Source organism: Bos javanicus, chromosome 15, assembly GCF_032452875.1.
Source record: "Bos javanicus breed banteng chromosome 15, ARS-OSU_banteng_1.0, whole genome shotgun sequence".
Lineage (NCBI taxonomy): Eukaryota > Metazoa > Chordata > Mammalia > Artiodactyla > Bovidae > Bos > Bos javanicus.
The window spans coordinates 65,101,880-65,118,914 of NC_083882.1; the positions used below are offsets into that span (position 1 = coordinate 65,101,880).

A 17,035-nucleotide genomic window follows, 5' to 3' on the forward strand; every position below is an offset into this window, starting at 1 on the left:
CCACAAATATTTCATCAACTACAGACATACTAGGCCAGAGTGGTGAAAATAGCAAGGCCAAGCTACTATTTCCACTGGTACTGGGTTGCTAAAACCCAATTTAACAGATAATCTGTGAGCTTCAGAATATACATATATAGACACAGATGTAGTTTTGTTTCTTCAAACACACTGTGTGCTCAAATATGACAAAACTGTAACAATAAAAACCACACACAAAACATTTCCAAAAGTAAAGCTGGATTGGGCCTTTCCTATCTGACCATATAATGGGTATATGTCCAGCATGCTCCATCACATCCAACTCTTTGCAACCCTATGAACTGTAGCCCCCCAGGATTCTCTGTCCATGAGGATTCTCCAGGCAAGAATACTGGAGTGGGTTGCTATGCCCGTCTCCAGGGGATCTTCCCAACCCAGGGATTGAACCTATGTCTCCTGTGTCTCCTGCATTGCAGGCAGATTCTTTATCCACTGAGCCACCTGGGAACCCCCTATGATGGGTATACCAAGGACCGATATGGGGCAGAGGGCCCAAGGATAGGTGAGCAGCTTATGACATAGTTTCCACAGTTTCTTGATACACTAATGACCTCTTTGGGGGAAGCTCAGAAAGGCACAAGGGATAGAAAGATCTGGGCAGAACACCCAGGCCCAATCAGCATTAATCCCAGAATTCTTATGCAGGAGGTGCTTAGGGCACGAGAGGCATAAAGGCCTGTTTGCTTCTCTGCCACTAGCAGCCAATTCCAGAACCAACAGAGCTGGAGCAACTGCACTGAGGAATGTAGGGGAGAATCCTCGATTATGCAGAGTGGATTTTCAGGTGTTTCATAAAACATGATCCGTCTTGGGCAGCTTAAATGTGTCACCCATGAGACTGGTTTCTATTCTAGCTCAGCTTGACACAGCCTAGCTCAGGGAAACTTTACCCTTTGATTCTGCTGCCCTCGGCTCAGACGGTCATCAGAGTCATTACCGCATTGCTCACAGCCCTGTCTACCCCAGAGACTACAGTCTTCCTGTGGGAAAGGGGGCTGGGACATGTGGCCTCTCCCCTATATTGTATTCTTCCTTCCCAGGACAGCACTTGGCCACAGGTGGCTCCATGGGGAGGTGCTGACTGGGTGGACACACGCAGCCCTGACTAGTAAGAAGAAGAGCTCATCAACAAAATTAAAAATCACTGAGACTTCCCTCATAGTCCAGTGGCTAAGATTCTGTGCTCCCAATGCAGGAGGCCCAGGTTTGATTCCTGGTCAGGAACTAGATCCCACATGCCACAAGAGTTTGCATGCCAGAAGGAAGATCAAAGATCCTGAGAGCCACAAGTAAGACCCACCACAGTCAAATAAATATTAAAAAAAAAAAAAAAAAAGAATTTCTGATTTTAAAGGTAACCAGAGACCACCTAGAAAAGTCACACCCCAACATTTCCCCAAGAAGGAAACACAGGCTCTGAGGGGTCAAGGGACTGGTAGAGATAACTCAAGTCAGCTGGTGGTGGGGCCAGGACATGACTCTGAGTCTCAGCCACTAACAACAGGACGGAGCAGTCATCAAAATCCAACTTAGATTTCTGGGCAGTCCGAAAGAAGGTGGTTTTTCTGGATTGTGAGTCACCAAGTAAATAGAGAGTCCAAGAGCCCAGGGGACTATTTTGCATTCAGTGCCAGCTGAGGAGTCAGAACTCAGTGTTCTGAGTTGGGAGGTGACCCATAATGTGATAAGGATCCAACAAGCTGCTCTCAGGTCTTCTCGAGAAATCCATAAACCCCACTGTTTAGAGAAACAAGATGCTTTGATGGAGGAATACCAAGTATCTTGTGGCCAAGGAAAGAAGCTGGCACGCCTTTCAAAGGACCGCCCCAGTTATTAGTCTTGAGTCAGCTCAGCTGCCAAAGGCACCTCTTCCCAGGCTCTCATTCCAGAGTCAGATACCAGCACTGCACGGCAAAAGCTCCTGAAGCTGGGGACATCTTGTCAGCCTCGCAGAGGAGCAGATCACCACCGGAGTAGAGATCACCCCAAGCTCCAGGAGCACACAGCAGGGAGCAAGGCAGTGCAGTGTAGCTCTACTGCCCGGGCCCGGCAGATAGGAAGCCTTGATTCAAGCCGTCTTTCTCACCATCCCACTGACATCAGGTGGTCATTCCACAGCCAAGTGGAGAAAGTCACAGAGTCCTCAGCCAAGGCTCATTTGAGCTTTCTTACAACCTTGTCATAGAGGCGCAGGTCCAATCAGGACCAGGTGACGCCTGGGCTGGTCAGTGTCTAGGAGGTAGGGCAGGGAAAACCTAAATTTGAGACAGCTCCAAGCCAAAGATGGGCTTTGGGCAAGAAGGGAATGGCCAACACAAACCAAGTAGTTGCTATGCTGCCATCTTTGGGAAGTGGTTAACAAGGTGGGTTCTGGAGTTAGCTGGACCTGGGCATGAATCCCCTCACCATCACTCATCACCTTGTGATAAGTTAATTAACTTCTCCAAGCCTCAGTTTTGTCATCTGGAAAATGAGACACTTGATCTTACAGAGCAAGTACATTACAATGAATTAATAGGCATAAAACATTTAATCCATTACCTGGAACATAGAAAGCCTTTAACACATTACTTATTTTATTTTTATCCTTAATACCTAGCTTCTTCCTGGAGATCTCTACCAACAGAGTTGGATCTGATTCAGCCTCCCTGTGTGTGTGCATAGGTGACCCAAACAGGAATTATTAATAGTTCTAGCTTTGGAAGGCGCTGATGTTTTCATTGGATGAAGGAACAGATTTTCTTTCTTAAGGATGTTAGACTTGAGCTAACATTTAAATATTTTGCATTTCCTGGACAAGCCATGTCAGAAGTCAGAGTCTTAGATAGAAATGTACCCAGTGACTAAAGCAGCTCTAGCAGATGATGAGAAACGAATTTTCCCTGGATGATTCCCCAACTGGAAAGGCCATGGGCCGTTGCAACTCTGCACAGATATAGAGATTTATGACAACAGGTCACTTGAATGGACATGCCTCATTACAGCAGAATCTTTTCTTTGTAAAGCAGAGTACAACCTAGAAACCCAAGGGGTCATTTTTGGTAGACTGAGTTGAATGCCTTTCCCATTCACTCACCTTCCTTTCACCAAGTACTTATTCCACAAGCACCATGTGTCCACATTAGAGCGCTGCCAAATTCTAACTTTATTTCCTCTGGACAAGCCCTAACTGTTGCCTGCCATCTCCTGAGGACACCTCACTCTATCAGCAAGTGGTACATGCAAGTTTAACCAATCTCCAACACGGTTTTTTTATCTTTCTTGCAGCCATCTGTGCTAAAATCTTCCATAAAGTTTTACTTTGCACTATATAAAGATATTTCACTTTGGGTTAAGTCTTTGCAAGGAGAGAAGGAACACACTTCCCATTCCCAGATAAGTCAAAGCTTCATAAATGTTTCTGGACAAATCACAGAGCACCATGTGCCAGGAGTTCAAAGAAAAGGGGGAAACATTAATCAACCAATTTGAAAATAAATAGTAAATAAATAGGCTTAAGCAGGAGGGTACAGATAGAGTGTGAAGGTCAATCCCCCTTTTCTGATCCAAAGAAAATCAAACATTTTGGAGATGATATTTCTTTTTCTAGAAAGATGCCTGTGAATAGGATGCTTCTGAGCACAAAAAAATGGTGTTACTGTCTCATAAAAAGACATCCCTGGAAGAGTGGCTTCAAGATGGTTAGTTGTGTCATCAAGGACTCAAGTTATTCCCCCTTTGACCCCTCAGTTTGCATCAGGACAGTGAAAGAGAAACTGTTAGTCACTCAGGTGTGTCTCTTTGTGACCCCAGGGACTAGCCTGCCAGGCTCCTCTGTCCATGGAATTCTCCAGGCAAGAATATTGGAGAGGGTAGCCATCCCTTCTCCAGGGGATCTTCCCGACCCCAGGATTGAACCTGGGTCCCCCACATCGCAGGAAGATTCTTTACCGCCTGAGCCCCCAGGGAGGCCCCAGGATGATGGCTTCTCCAACTTCCCCTGCACCGTCTGAGCCCCCAGGGAGGCCCCAGGATGATGGCTTCTCCCAACTTCCCCTGCACCGTCTGAGCCCCCTGGGAGGCCCCAGGATGATGGCTTCTCCAACTTCCCTGCACAGTCATCGGATGACTGCTGCCACCGCTCTAGACAGCCCCACATGACACCCAGAAGTCTGAAAAGATGACCTCAAACTCGGGTCACCCCTTTCAGAGAGGAAAGTCCTCCCAGAAGCCCCACCTAGCGGACTTCCCTCAACGGCCTGAGCTGGGTCACAGGTCCATCCTTCAGTCAGTCACTATCAAGGACACAAGAGCCACAGCTGTCAAGATAGTCAGGTCTCACGTCTGGGTCAGGGGGAAAGGCCCAGACTCATAAGGCACATGGCTTCTCATTCCTGAGCAGAGCCATGGCTCCATTAGCAAGAACAAAGGATGGAGCAGGGGCTTCTGATGCCGGTTTTGGAGACAATCCAACAATATCTACAGTAGTTCAAGGTCCTCTGGGGCTCCTCACAATTTAAAGTACATATTGAGCCAGTAAGACATGCAAAAACCATCCCACTCCTGCAGGTCTGATGTCAAATACCTTTCCCTTTGTGCTCATCATGAAAACACATCTAAATAAACAACGATTTACGATGTGAAGAACATTTTTGGAATCTGATTCAAACTAATCAACTCGTCTAAGATATTTCCGAGGCAAGCAGGTAAATGTTAATATGGAATAGGTCCTATAGATTATATGAAGGAATTATTACTAGTATGACAATGGCATTGTGACAATTAAACATGAGAAATTACATTAGCACATAAACAAATCTTGTTTTAAAGGATGCATACTGCAGGAGACCCGGGTTTGATCCCTGGGTTGGCAAGGTCCCCTGGAGAAGGGAAGGGCTGCCCACTCCAGAATTCTTGCCTGGAGAATTCCATGGACAAAGGAGCCTGGTGACTTATACTCTGTGGGGTCACAGAGAGTCAAACACGATTGAGTGACTAACACTTTCACTTTCATATTATATCATATATCTATGTAGGTAATATATCTATATTCCAATAAATTTCCTACTCTGTTAGAGTGAATGAATAAAATTTCTTTACCCAGTAAAAAAAAAAGGATGCATACTGACGTATTTAGGGATAAAAATACCACGACGTCTAGGATTTGCTTTAACCTATTTGAGACAAACAGAGGAAACAATGAAGAAAGCAACAAAATGGTAGTAACTGTTGCATCTGAGTGATGGATATACAGTTGTTCATTACTTACATCTCTACTCTTTTTTTTTGTTTATTTTTGGCTGTGCTGGGTCTTTGGGCTTTCTCTAGTTGTGGTGAGTGGGCTTCTCACTGTGGTGGTTTCTCTTGTTGCAGAGCAAGGTCTCTAGGGCACAGTTGCTCTGACGCATGCGAGATCAGGGACCCCATGTCTCCTGCACTGGCAGCCAGATTCTTTACCACTGAGCCACCAGGGAAATCCCTCTACTCTTTTTAATGTTTGAAAATTTTTCATAATAAAAAATTTTAAAGTATTTCATAAGTAAGGAAAGATATCTCTGAGCTTGCCTCCTGAAAGCTTACCAAGCCTTTAAGTTGTTCGTCCTTGAGACCCTTTACACATTTTCTTCCATCTTCCTAGAATGTTTTTGCCCAGATCTTTTCATTAGTCAGCCCTCAGTATCCATGGATCAAAAATATTAAGAAAAATTCCAGAAAGTTCCAAAAAGCGAAACTTGAATTTGCCACATTGATAACTATTTACATAGCATTTACATTGTATTAGGCATTACAGTCATCCAGAGCATCCTCAGATTCTGGTGTCCATAGGGATCCTGGAACCAGTCCCCTGCACACACCGAGGGATGACTGTACTGGTTCTTCCTCAGATTCAGGACTTTGTCCACTTACCATCTTCTGATTTTACCAGCTCTGCATTCCTTCTCTATCTTAGTCTGATTTTGTAGTCACTGTGTTTCAACACTCTTACCACTACTTGAAATCGTCCCACTTGTCTATTTATTAGTTATTGTCTATTTCTTCCATATAGAACAATCTCCATGAGAAGAGTGACCTTGTAGATCTTATATAATCTTTCCCCAGTGCCAAACCAGCACCAGGCATAGAGTAGGTACTCAAATACTCATAAGAATAAACTGAACTTTCTTTCCACTGAGCCTGGATTCATCAAGGGCTCCAGGAAGTGGTTATCTTTTGATTAGGTGTGGCCCATGAAGTGGTATCTACTTGTCACTCTCATGCTAGGTTTTGCTATTAAAAAGCAGGTGCCAGTGTGACAGAGTTGCCCCTCCAATAGTTCTTCCTGGGGTCCATTCCTGCCTATTCAGGAAATGCAAAACCTAAGCCTCCAATTAAACCTCAGCCTTGGTAAGCAATACTGCCAGACCACTGGATCAGCCTCCAGAAGGTTATTAAATAGCAGAGCCCAGCTGCCAAAGTCTTCTGAGGCTTGGCATGCAGGGAAGGGCTCCCCGTGGGGACCGCTGGCTGTCCCTGTCAGTTACAGATCAGAATTTCCAGCTCTGCTGCTCTTTGGCTTCCCACACCCTCCTGCCAAGAAAGCACACGGAGGCACAAAGACCAAAAGCTGGAGTCAGGAGGCCTACGTCCAGCCCAGGCTCTGCTTCTACTGGTGTGCCAGCGGGGAGCCCGCTTCACCACCTCCCACCTCGGATTCCATGTCTGAAAAGTGCACTGCTTAGGCCACAGTCAGAGACCCTTATAGCTCTAACCTCAGATTCAAGGTCCATTTTCAGAGCTTTGGTATTATGGGCATGCATCCTGGCAAAGAGAAGGTCTCCTCTCAGCATTCACAGGAGGATGGGGAAGTGGACCAGGCTGGAAAAAAAGGATGCTCTGAAGTGGACCATTAGTGGGCTCCAGCAGAAGGACTGAAGATGGTGGAGAGTATGGTATCCTCAAGACAGATTAGGAGCTCCTATACCTTCTGCTATGTTCTTCCCCTATGAGACCTTCTGATAATGGGATAAAACCAATGGGTCCAAAATCTGCTATTTACTGGCTAGGTGACCCTGGGCAAATTAAACTCTTGATGCCCTAGTTTCCTCATTTATAAGATGCAAATAATTATAGTACCGACAGTATATGGTGGTTGGAATATAACATAATGCCTGTAAAGAACTTATTTAGAATAGTAACATTCAGAAAACGAAGATCATGGCATCCGGTCCCATCACTTCATGGGAAATAGATGGGGAAACAGTGGAAACAGAGTCAGACTTTATTTTTTTGGGCTCCAAAATCACTGCAGATGGTGACTGCAGCCATGAAATTAAAAGATGCTTACTCCTTGGATGGAAAGTTATGACCAACCTAGATAGCATATTCAAAAGCAGAGACATTACTTTGCCAACAAAGGTCTGTCTAGTCAAGGCTATGGTTTTTCCTGTGGTCATGTATGGATGTGAGAGTTGGACTGTGAAGAAAGCTGAGCGCCGAAGAATTGATGCTTTTGAACTGTGGTATTGGAAAAGACTCTTGAGAGTCCCTTGGACTGCAAGGAGATCCAACCAGTCCATTCTGAAGGAGATTAGCCCTGGGATTTCTTTGGAAGGAATGATGCTAAAGCTGAAACTCCAGTACTTTGGCCACCTCATGCGAAGAGTTGACTCATTGGAAAAGACTCTGATGCTGGGAGGGATTGGACGCAGGAGGAGAAGGGGATGACAGAGGATGAGATGGCTGGATGGGATCACTGAATTGATGGACGTGAGTCTGAGTGAACTCCTGGAGTTGGTAATGGACAGGGAGGCCTGGCGTGCTGCGAGTCATGGGGTCGGACACGACTGAGCGACTGAACTGAACTGAACTGATGACTCACAGTAAGTGCTCAAAGCTAGCTATTACTACTGATGAAATAAAATTCATATTTTATGGCAAGACAAGAAAAAATTTTTCACTGCCTATTTGGGCCTCCTCCCTCCCCTTCAGCATGTATTGTGCATCTGTATTAACCAGACCTTCTTAGGAGATAACCTTGCCTCTTAATCCCATCCGGGGTCACCACTCTTTAGGAGATAACCTTCCTTCTTAATTTTGTAAGGGGCCATGACCCACTACTCTGTACGTGTAGATCTGGATTGTGTAATCTGTCAATAACATGTCATTTAATGTACCTTCCCCTCTTTCAAAAACTTATATAATTGCTTTGACCTCTAATAGGCAGAACAGTTCTCAAAGCTTTCTGAAAGGCTGTTCCAGGGTTTTAATCCTCAGTTTGGCTTGAGTAACATTTTCCATTTCCTTCTTAGATTGACTGATTAGTTTTTTCTTCAACATTATTAATACTCTCACTGTTAATACTAGTCCAACTACATACTAGACTACCCAACCCAGAAGGGAGAAGATTCTGTTGCTTGCTGGATAAATGAATGAATGAATGAGATAAAAACAAACTTCATTCCTTCCAGGTTTGCCTCCTCTCTCTACACCGTCTGATGGGTTAGGACAGTTTCCTCCAAAACAGATTTTATATGGAGCAACCTACATGGTGGTAAGCATTCCACACCACTCTTGAAGTAGGAAAATATTAATTCCAAGTTGATTGTGAAAACATACTTCTTAAACCTTAGAGCACCTAATTAAAAAGAAAAAAAAAAACTACACAATACAATCAAAGAGGAAAAACAGAACAAAAAATGGTAGAAGCTAGATCCAAATATATCAAAAGTTATGTTAAATAGCCTAAATGCACCAATTAAGAAAGAGATTATAAGAGTAGATAAAAAAAGAATATGCAACTCTATGCTGTTTACCAGAAACTCACTTGGTAAACTATATAAATGATTAATATTAAATGTATGGAAAAATACATAGGCAAACGTGTACCAAGAGCAAAAGGGAGTGGCTATAATACCAGATAAAGTAGACCAGAGCAAAGACAATTATTAGGGACAGAGATGGACACTACAGCTCTAGCTTTTATATAAAGCATCAGAGAAGATGAAGTTTCTACAGGATGGGGTGGGGGCATGCAGAAAGGTCCTCTTCTCCCCACTGGACACTCCCAGCCCCCTGAGGACCCAGGAGCAGAGACGCCAGCTCTCCCTCTGCGGCCTCTGGCACATTCACTCATCTTCACTTGCCCCAGATTCCTTTCCAAACTCAATTACCTTTAGAGGGATGCATGCATGTGTGCTCAGTCATGTCTGACTCTTTGCAACCCCATGGGCTATAGCCCGCCAGGCTCCCCTATCCATGAAATTTTCCAGGCAAGAATCCTGGAGTGGGTTGCCATTTCCTCCTCCAGGGGATTTTCCCGATCCAGGGATTGAATCTCTTTGTCTCCTGCATTGGCAGATGGGTTCTTTACCACTAAGCCACCTAGGAAGCCCACCTTTAGAGAGAAAGCAATGCCGAAAGGGATAGGAGTCAGTGGCTTTGTTGAAAAAGTCATCCCATTCCCAGAATTATCTATCCCCTCATTCCTAGCGGTAAATTCTCAACTCTATAGCATCATACTATTCACAGGGCTCTGCATCCCTATTGATAACAACGGGGAGGCAAAAAAATTCCCTCACTTCTACTCTTCCCCCATCCCAGATATATTTCTCCCGAGTGAAACTAGACAGGGGGAAAAAAAGAAAGGAAAAAAAAAAACCTTCAAAACTCAACTGATCCTGCCCAGGAGAAAGGGTTCTGGATTATGTTTTCTGCTTCCAAGACCTTGGCAGGATTGGTTTCAACAAGCCCCCGGCAGTCTGCTGCACGGGCAGGGTGTGCTCTGTCTGCCGTCTGGCTTCCAGACCCAACCCCTCACAGTCTGTTTAACACCTTCAATCCCCAGACTGCTTGAGACCTCAGATGTGTCATCCACCCGTGTGTGAAAATCCGAAGATCACGGGGGCCTCTGCCACCCTGGACAACTCTGATTCCGCCCGATTCCAGAAATAGAGATTTAGTTCGTACTCAGACTGGTCTTGCTGTCCTGGCTGCAGGAAGGCTGGACTGGCAGCTCAGAGTCAAAAGTCAGACAGATGGAAGTGTCACGTGAGTCAGACAGGCTGGCAGGAGGCCCACCCAGTATCTTCCTTCTGGAAAGGCACTGGTCTCAGTCGTGAGGCGATCTTCTGTCTTTCCAGGCCTGCAGTTTCACGAGTGATGAAATCTGCTATCGGGGGAGAACTCAGTTTTTTGACTGTGAGAAATCCTGCAATGACAGTCTCCGTCCACAGCACTGGGTGAGGGATGTGTGATTTGCAGCTGGAGAGAGCTGGAGTGTGAGTCTGGCTTTGCAGTTTGCTTGCTGTGCGACTTGGGGCTGGTGGCTTAACCTCTCCAAGCCTATGTTGCTTCCTCTGCAAACCAAGGACTTAGCATCTGCTCTCCTATTGGTGTTATAAGGATTGAAAGAAATGATGTATGCAAAATCCTTAGCATGGGGCCTTCTCAGAGTAACTGTTGAATAAACAGTTCCTGTTAGAATTGCAGCAGCGGGAGCAGAGTTGCGCAGCGGAAGCGTGCTGGGCCCATAACCCAGAGAATTGCAGCAGGCTCATTCAATCCTCCAGGGCAGAGACCACTCCTTTTGTGTCCACCATGATGGTTACAGGATGCCTGCCAAGGGACAGGCACTCAGGGAACCCTCATCAGCTAAACATTCCCACTATCTGGATCCAGTTAGCTGTAGGTACTTCCAAAGAAACATTTGATAACACCTCTCCTTGTCTGGTCTTCCCTGGTGGCTCAGATGGTAAAGCATCTGCCTACAATGTGGGAGACCCAGGTTCAATCCCTGGGTTGGGAAGATACTCTGGAGAAGGAAATGGCAACTCACTCTGGTACTCTTGCCTGGAAAATCCCATGGACGGAGGAGCGCTGTAGGTTACAGTCCATGGGGTCACAAAGAGTCAGACACGACTGAGCAACTTTACTACTTGTCTGGTTTAGTTCTGAAATGAAAAGCAAGTGAGCCACCAAGCCATCTAGGATCCTGAAAGCATGTGGTCTCTCATATTATCACACCTTCCATTTGCATCTGCAGCTGATTAAAAACAAGGATCTGTGAGATGGACCCATCTGTAACACTTGACAACAAGCCACTCAGATCAAACATTCTCACTAGACCTTGAAGCACAGCAAGGTGGCATCAAGTTGGAGACAGACTGAAGCAGAGAAGTGGCACTCAACTCATTTGGCATGATTTGAAGATACCATTAAGACAGAAACAAGCCTAGTCACCAGCTATTCAGGACCTAAATGGCTCTCTCCCCCAAACCTATAATCTGAATATTTAAGAGGTACTCCAAAGAAGCACTTTTCTTCCAGAAAGGAAAGGTTACATTAGAACAAATATATACTGAAGTCGGTGGATATAATAAATAATAATTGCCCTAATAGCTGCAACAAAAAGCTACTTGTAAGCTTCCCATTCTCATTAATGGTCTGTTGAAACTCACCAAATAAAAAATTTACCCTTCCCAGTCTTAAGTGGCAGATGTCTTTCTCTCTAAAACTGGTTTTTTCCATTATACTTTTCCCTCCGGATCTCACTGCTCATCTTCCCCCTGCAGTACCCCCAGGTCTCCCAGTGTCTCATCTCCACTACATCCACTCTTCACTCCTCTGCTGCTGCTGCTAAGTCGCTTCAGTCGTGTCCAACTCTGTGCAACCCCATAGATGGCAGCCCACCAGGCCCCGCCGTCCCTGGGATTCTCCAGGCAAGAACGCTGGAGTGGGTTGCCATTTCCTCCTCCAATGCGTGAAAGTGAAGTCGCTCAGTCGTGTTTGACTCTTAGCAACCCCATGGACTGCAGCCTACCAGGCTCCTCCGTCCATGGCAGAAGCATTTTCATTTCCTCCGTCCATTTTCTAGGCAAGAGTACTGGAGTGGGTTGCCATTGCCTTCTCCACTGCACTCCTCTAGAGCCCACTTATGGTTCTTGGACCGCGGTGGGGAGGCGGGGGCGGCGCCCAGCATGGAGCAGGACTACAGTGATTGGCTCAATGGTGGGCATGTGACCTAAATCAGGCCAATCAAAGCTCATACAGTTTTGTTTGAGCTGTTGGGGAAGCTGCCCTGTCCCCTTTGCTATTAGGCTTTGAAGCTTAAGCTGCTGCAGACAGTTTATAATCACAAGAGAAAAGAGACTGGATAATGGAGCCAACCCAGGAGCAGAATCCAGAGGAGCCAGCCAGCAAGAGCAAACAGGGTCCCAAAGACACCACTGAGGCCCTGAATCACAACCATGTGGCCAACGCTACCTTCAGAACTTTCAAAAAAGCCAGCAAATGTTTTCTTGCTTTAATCGGTTTGAAATGTGTCTGCAACCTGCAGAGTCCCGATGTAGAAATTTTAAATGGAAGTGCACTTATAAGTAGCAGCGTTATGACTTCTTAGCATCAGTGAAATTACTTAGAATGTAAGCATAATCCACTGGATTCCCAGAATTCCTTCCCATCTGCCTGCCCTGAAGAATGAATATAGGACTGGCCATTTCTGACCAAGTGGTGGCTGACTTGGAAATGGGATCGTCTCAGTTGGATAATATATTTCAGGTTAACAGGTCTTGGGTAATGACAAAGCACTGGTCTCTCAGGAAACCTGACTTGTGGTCCCCACTGGGTTGCTTTTGGCTCTAGGATCTCAAACAAGCCTTTTCTATGGAGAATGAAGCCATCTGCCTCTAACACCAGGAGAATGGGAGGCAGTGCTACCTGGTACTTAACAACATGGGCTTTAAGTCAGGAAGCTTGAGGTTCAAATCCCCAGTCCACTCTCAACTAACTAAGTGATCTCAGGTAAGATGTTTCTTTATCTGTGAGAGGGAAACAATCAGTATTATTATGCAGGGTCATTTTAGGATTAAATAAGGTAAAATGCTTTTGAACTGTGATGTGGAGAAGACTCTTGAGGGTCCCTTGGACTGCAAGGAGATCAAACCAGTCACTCCTAAAGGAAATCAACCCTGAATGTTCTTTGGAAGGACTGATGCTAAAGCTGAAGCTCTAATACTTTGGCCACCTGATATGAAGAGCCGATTCATTAGAAAAGACCCTGATGCTGGAGACTATCAAAGGCAAAAAGTGATGCTTAGATAGCATCACTGACTCAGTGGACACAAACTTAAGCAAACTCCGGGAGATAGTGGAGGACAGGGAAGCCTGGTGTGCTGCAGTCCATGGGGTCGCAAAGAGTCAGACACAACTTAGCAACTGAATAACAACAAGATAAAGTTTGTGAAATGTTTAGCAATGTGCCTGGTATAAAGACTCAATAAGTGTTAGCTATAATAGCTGTAAGACCAAATGAGAAAGACTGCGAAGTACTTTGTAAAAACCATTAAGCGCTATACCCATGTTAGGGATTATCATCATCACGTCCCCTCACTCCTAAACTAGTCATGGGTTATAAGGTCACAGTGTGGGATAAAAGCAATAAAGTCAATAAAATGAATTCAACTGATAAATTATACCCGATCCAGGAAAGAGAGGGAGAGCGAGCGTGCTGTCAGTGGGGCATGAGGGTGCCAACTGCATGCTCTGTCATTTTGTCAACAGGGTAGCACACTCCCCAAGAAACACGTGGGGGCAGTTCATGGAAAATGCGATCAATAGCGACCTGTTAAACGTTCCTCTGGAGGCCTGGAACTGTTCCCGGGCTAGAAACAGTCTGGCCTGTGCTGAACTTTTCCAGAACTACATCTGCAAAAAGAACAAGATCCCCTTCCTGATTTTTCAATTTAACAGCTTCACGGGCGGGATGAAAATGTGCTTCTTTATGAATGAGAAATTTCAGTTGCTGGTCTTGGCAGCACTGATTTCCAAGAATCCCAACCGTGAGGAGGGCTTCCTTACAGAGGACCCCTCCCATTTTCCACTGGCACATCCCACAAAGCAAGTGAGGGCTGGGTTTACCAGGGCTGCTCACAGAAAAGAGACAGCCTTGGTAAAACCAGAAAGATATTCCTTTCAGGTGTTAGAGGAACAAGATCCCCCCTGAGACCAAAGGGACGCTGGTTATTTTGCAGTTTGGGAGCTTCAAAAAAAAAACACACACACACACACACAAAACAAGCCTAAGAAGTGCTCACTAGGAACATACAAAAGAGTCACTGCGAATAACCTAAGTATTGCTTAATGTGGAAAAAATTAAAGCTTGAAAATCAGGTCCATAAAATGTAAGGAGTCTTAGAAAAACAACCTCATTTGATTTTGCAGTACGCGTTCAGGAAAATAGATAGATTGTTCTCTGACTCTCTTTTCTAACTGCAGCCTGTATACCCGCCGTGTGTACTTTGGACTCTTTCCCACCCTGCCATGATTTCCTGTCTAAGTCTGGATCCCATGGTAACTGGAGAAATTTGGCGTGTTGGCTCCGTTCGCAAGGACTGGCCCCTCGAGGGATGCCAAGTGGGTATCTTCTTCCATAACAAACACATCTCTCATCTGGTTCTGTGGCAGGGTTACTCTCTTACTCATAAAACCTTACTAATAAAGTCTTCAGTTTGCAGATGGATCTCCCCACCCAGACTTTCTCACTTGCCTCGAAGGGAAATGAAAATCTTGTGCAGAATCAGAATACCTGTGGATTCAAAATTCCATAGCACAGGAGAGAGGGGCTATAAGATTGCTGAGAGGAAAAAGAAAATCAATGGTCTGGCCACCAGCGAAAGAGTCAAACTGTTCAGTAAAAACAAAATCTCATTCATCGGGTAGGCAGAAGTTATCCTTAGAAATGTATTTCCTGAGAGTCCCAAGGATGCACTGATGTGAGCCAAGCGTTTTGAGGGCTACCTTCTGTTTATCTTTCAGATCTCAATGCAGATGACACCACCTCCAGAATTGCAATAACCCTGTGGCTCCCCCACCCCCATCCGGATTAGGGGCCAGGGTCTTCCAAGTATAGCACATGACAAACTGTCACAAATGCCCCTTTAATTCTTTCTACCCAACTCAAAGCTTCTCCCTGAAGGGCAGGGACTGTAACTTTTCACCTGCCTTCTGACACAACACTTGATGTGAGGTAGGTATCCTGTAAATGTGTGTACAGGTTCCTGTGGCCAGACCGAGCCCTAGACCACATCATAAGTACAAGGAATTTGCCCTCAAAGCTCTCTTTGCCTCCTGTGTCATCACTGCACCCACCAACTGCACAGTGCTACCTCCTTCTTCATAAAGACCTCCCCTGAGGAAATGACACAATAAAAACCATTCAGATCAAATGGAATCATATGTCATTAAAGTATGACCCCCACAACATGCAACTCCCCACCCCCAGACCTTGACACCTCTGCTTCCCTCCATGTCCCCACCCTAGACCTAAGGAAATAAATTATAATTGTCAAATTTCAGGTAGTCACAGCATAGATTGTTTGGGGTGCTTTGCTCTTTAAAGGTTGAGCTGGAAGAGGTGGCTCTTCCTCTTGCTTCTGAAACCTCACCAATGACCCCTGACTCCCGGCACTTGGGCGAGCCTGGCGTCCGGGGACCCAAGGACATCTGTCCAGTGCAGCCCTTGCCAGTAACACCTCTGTTGATTTTGCTAATAGAGCAAACAGACCCTCTTTTAAAAAGAGGCAGAAGCAGCAGAACTCCCCTTTCTTGCCCATTTCCTCTGCTTATTAAGCGAGAAGGACTTGCTTTACTACGAAATGCTGAAAGCCGCAGAGCGCACAATCTCAGAAGTGTGTTGCAGGGGTGGGGGCTGGTCCCAGGGTGTGATGGGTCAGAGGGCAGAGGGAGCACGGGAATTGCAGTGAGACCAGGGAAGGGCCTATGTCCCTGGGTGAGGAACAGGCAAAGGCTTAAGTCAGCCACACAATAATCCACCATCACCAGCTCTACCTGACTGTCCACTGTTTTACAAATGTTTCACTAATGGTTTTACACATGCTGCCTCATTTGATTCTCTCAACTCAAAACAACAACACAAGTTCTACAATTTCAGTTTTAAAAATGAAGAGACTGAGCTCGGGCTCAGAAAGATTTCATAACGTACCTAGCCCCCCAGAAGTTCAAGAACAGGCAGGCTCATGGATGGCGACAAAAGTCCAAATAATAGATACTTGCGGGGAAGGGAATGGAAACTGACAGGGAAGGGTCCCAGAGGCACCTCCTGGGGTGGGAGTGTTTTGAATCTTGATCTGGACCTGGAATGGGCCACACAGATATGTGCCTGGCAAAGATTTCATCAAATTGTACACCAAGATTCTACCTTTCATGTACCTCCATTTAAAACTAGGGAGAAAAACAGAATGCCTCAATCTCAAATCACACAGTGAAGATCCCCACATTGAAGCCAGGTGTCCTTACCTCCAAAGCCTACGCTCTCATCTCCTCCACTTTCACGGATTCAGAGGAGAGGGGTGAGACGTAGGATCTTTAATGCCCAGAGGCCAGGGACTTACAAGCACATGACTGGGGTATCTCACAAGCCCCCCCCCGACAATGCTTCCCCTTTCCCTTAAGAGAAGGAGCCACAGGCAAAGAAAAGCCACAGGCAAAGGTCATGATGCTTGGGGGTGGCAATGGAAGCAGAGAGGTCTCAGATCATACCAAGGCAAATATCATGAGGTCCAACCCAAACATTTCCTTCCCTTGGAAAGAAAATCTCCTGGCTAGCATGAGTGTTCAAGTGGTTCCAGTGAAAGCCTCTGTATCTAGCATAGCATGGGCAGAAACAAACCTGTCTTTGTCCAGCTGCTTTAGACACACATGGGAGCTCATGTCCAAGACCGGCCCAGAAAACCTAAGAAGCAAGGCAGCTTAAATACCCACTCTGTTCTGTGTCACCATGTGGAAGCCACTGTGGCTGGAGGCGGAAAAGCATGGTTCTCGGGGTATTTTGCACAGATGACAGGCAATCTCAGGCGGTATTAATGGTGGTCTGTGCCAGGAGGTGCTTCACAGGGTCATGACAATAGTTACCACCTATTGAGAACCCACTATTATTTTAGCCTCAGTTACACAAATTGAATGTATCCTAATGCTTGGTTCATGACCATTTTTAGTGAGGTACAATAATGTGAATTCACCT

General features: G+C 45.6%; 1 protein-coding gene and 1 long non-coding RNA gene across 2 annotated transcripts in view; both read right to left on the reverse strand.

Moving 5' to 3' along the window:
• Nucleotides 1-17,035, reverse strand: part of ABTB2 (ankyrin repeat and BTB domain containing 2) — a 186,371-nt gene that overhangs the window by 148,332 nt on the left and 21,004 nt on the right. The window lies entirely within an intron of this gene.
• Nucleotides 1-17,035, reverse strand: part of LOC133226956 (uncharacterized) — a 78,877-nt gene that overhangs the window by 42,152 nt on the left and 19,690 nt on the right. Inside the window, exon 1 of the long non-coding RNA XR_009729676.1 lies at nt 1-17,035. This exon is cut by the window's left edge and continues 21,835 nt beyond it; it is cut by the window's right edge and continues 19,690 nt beyond it. This is a non-coding gene — a long non-coding RNA (uncharacterized LOC133226956).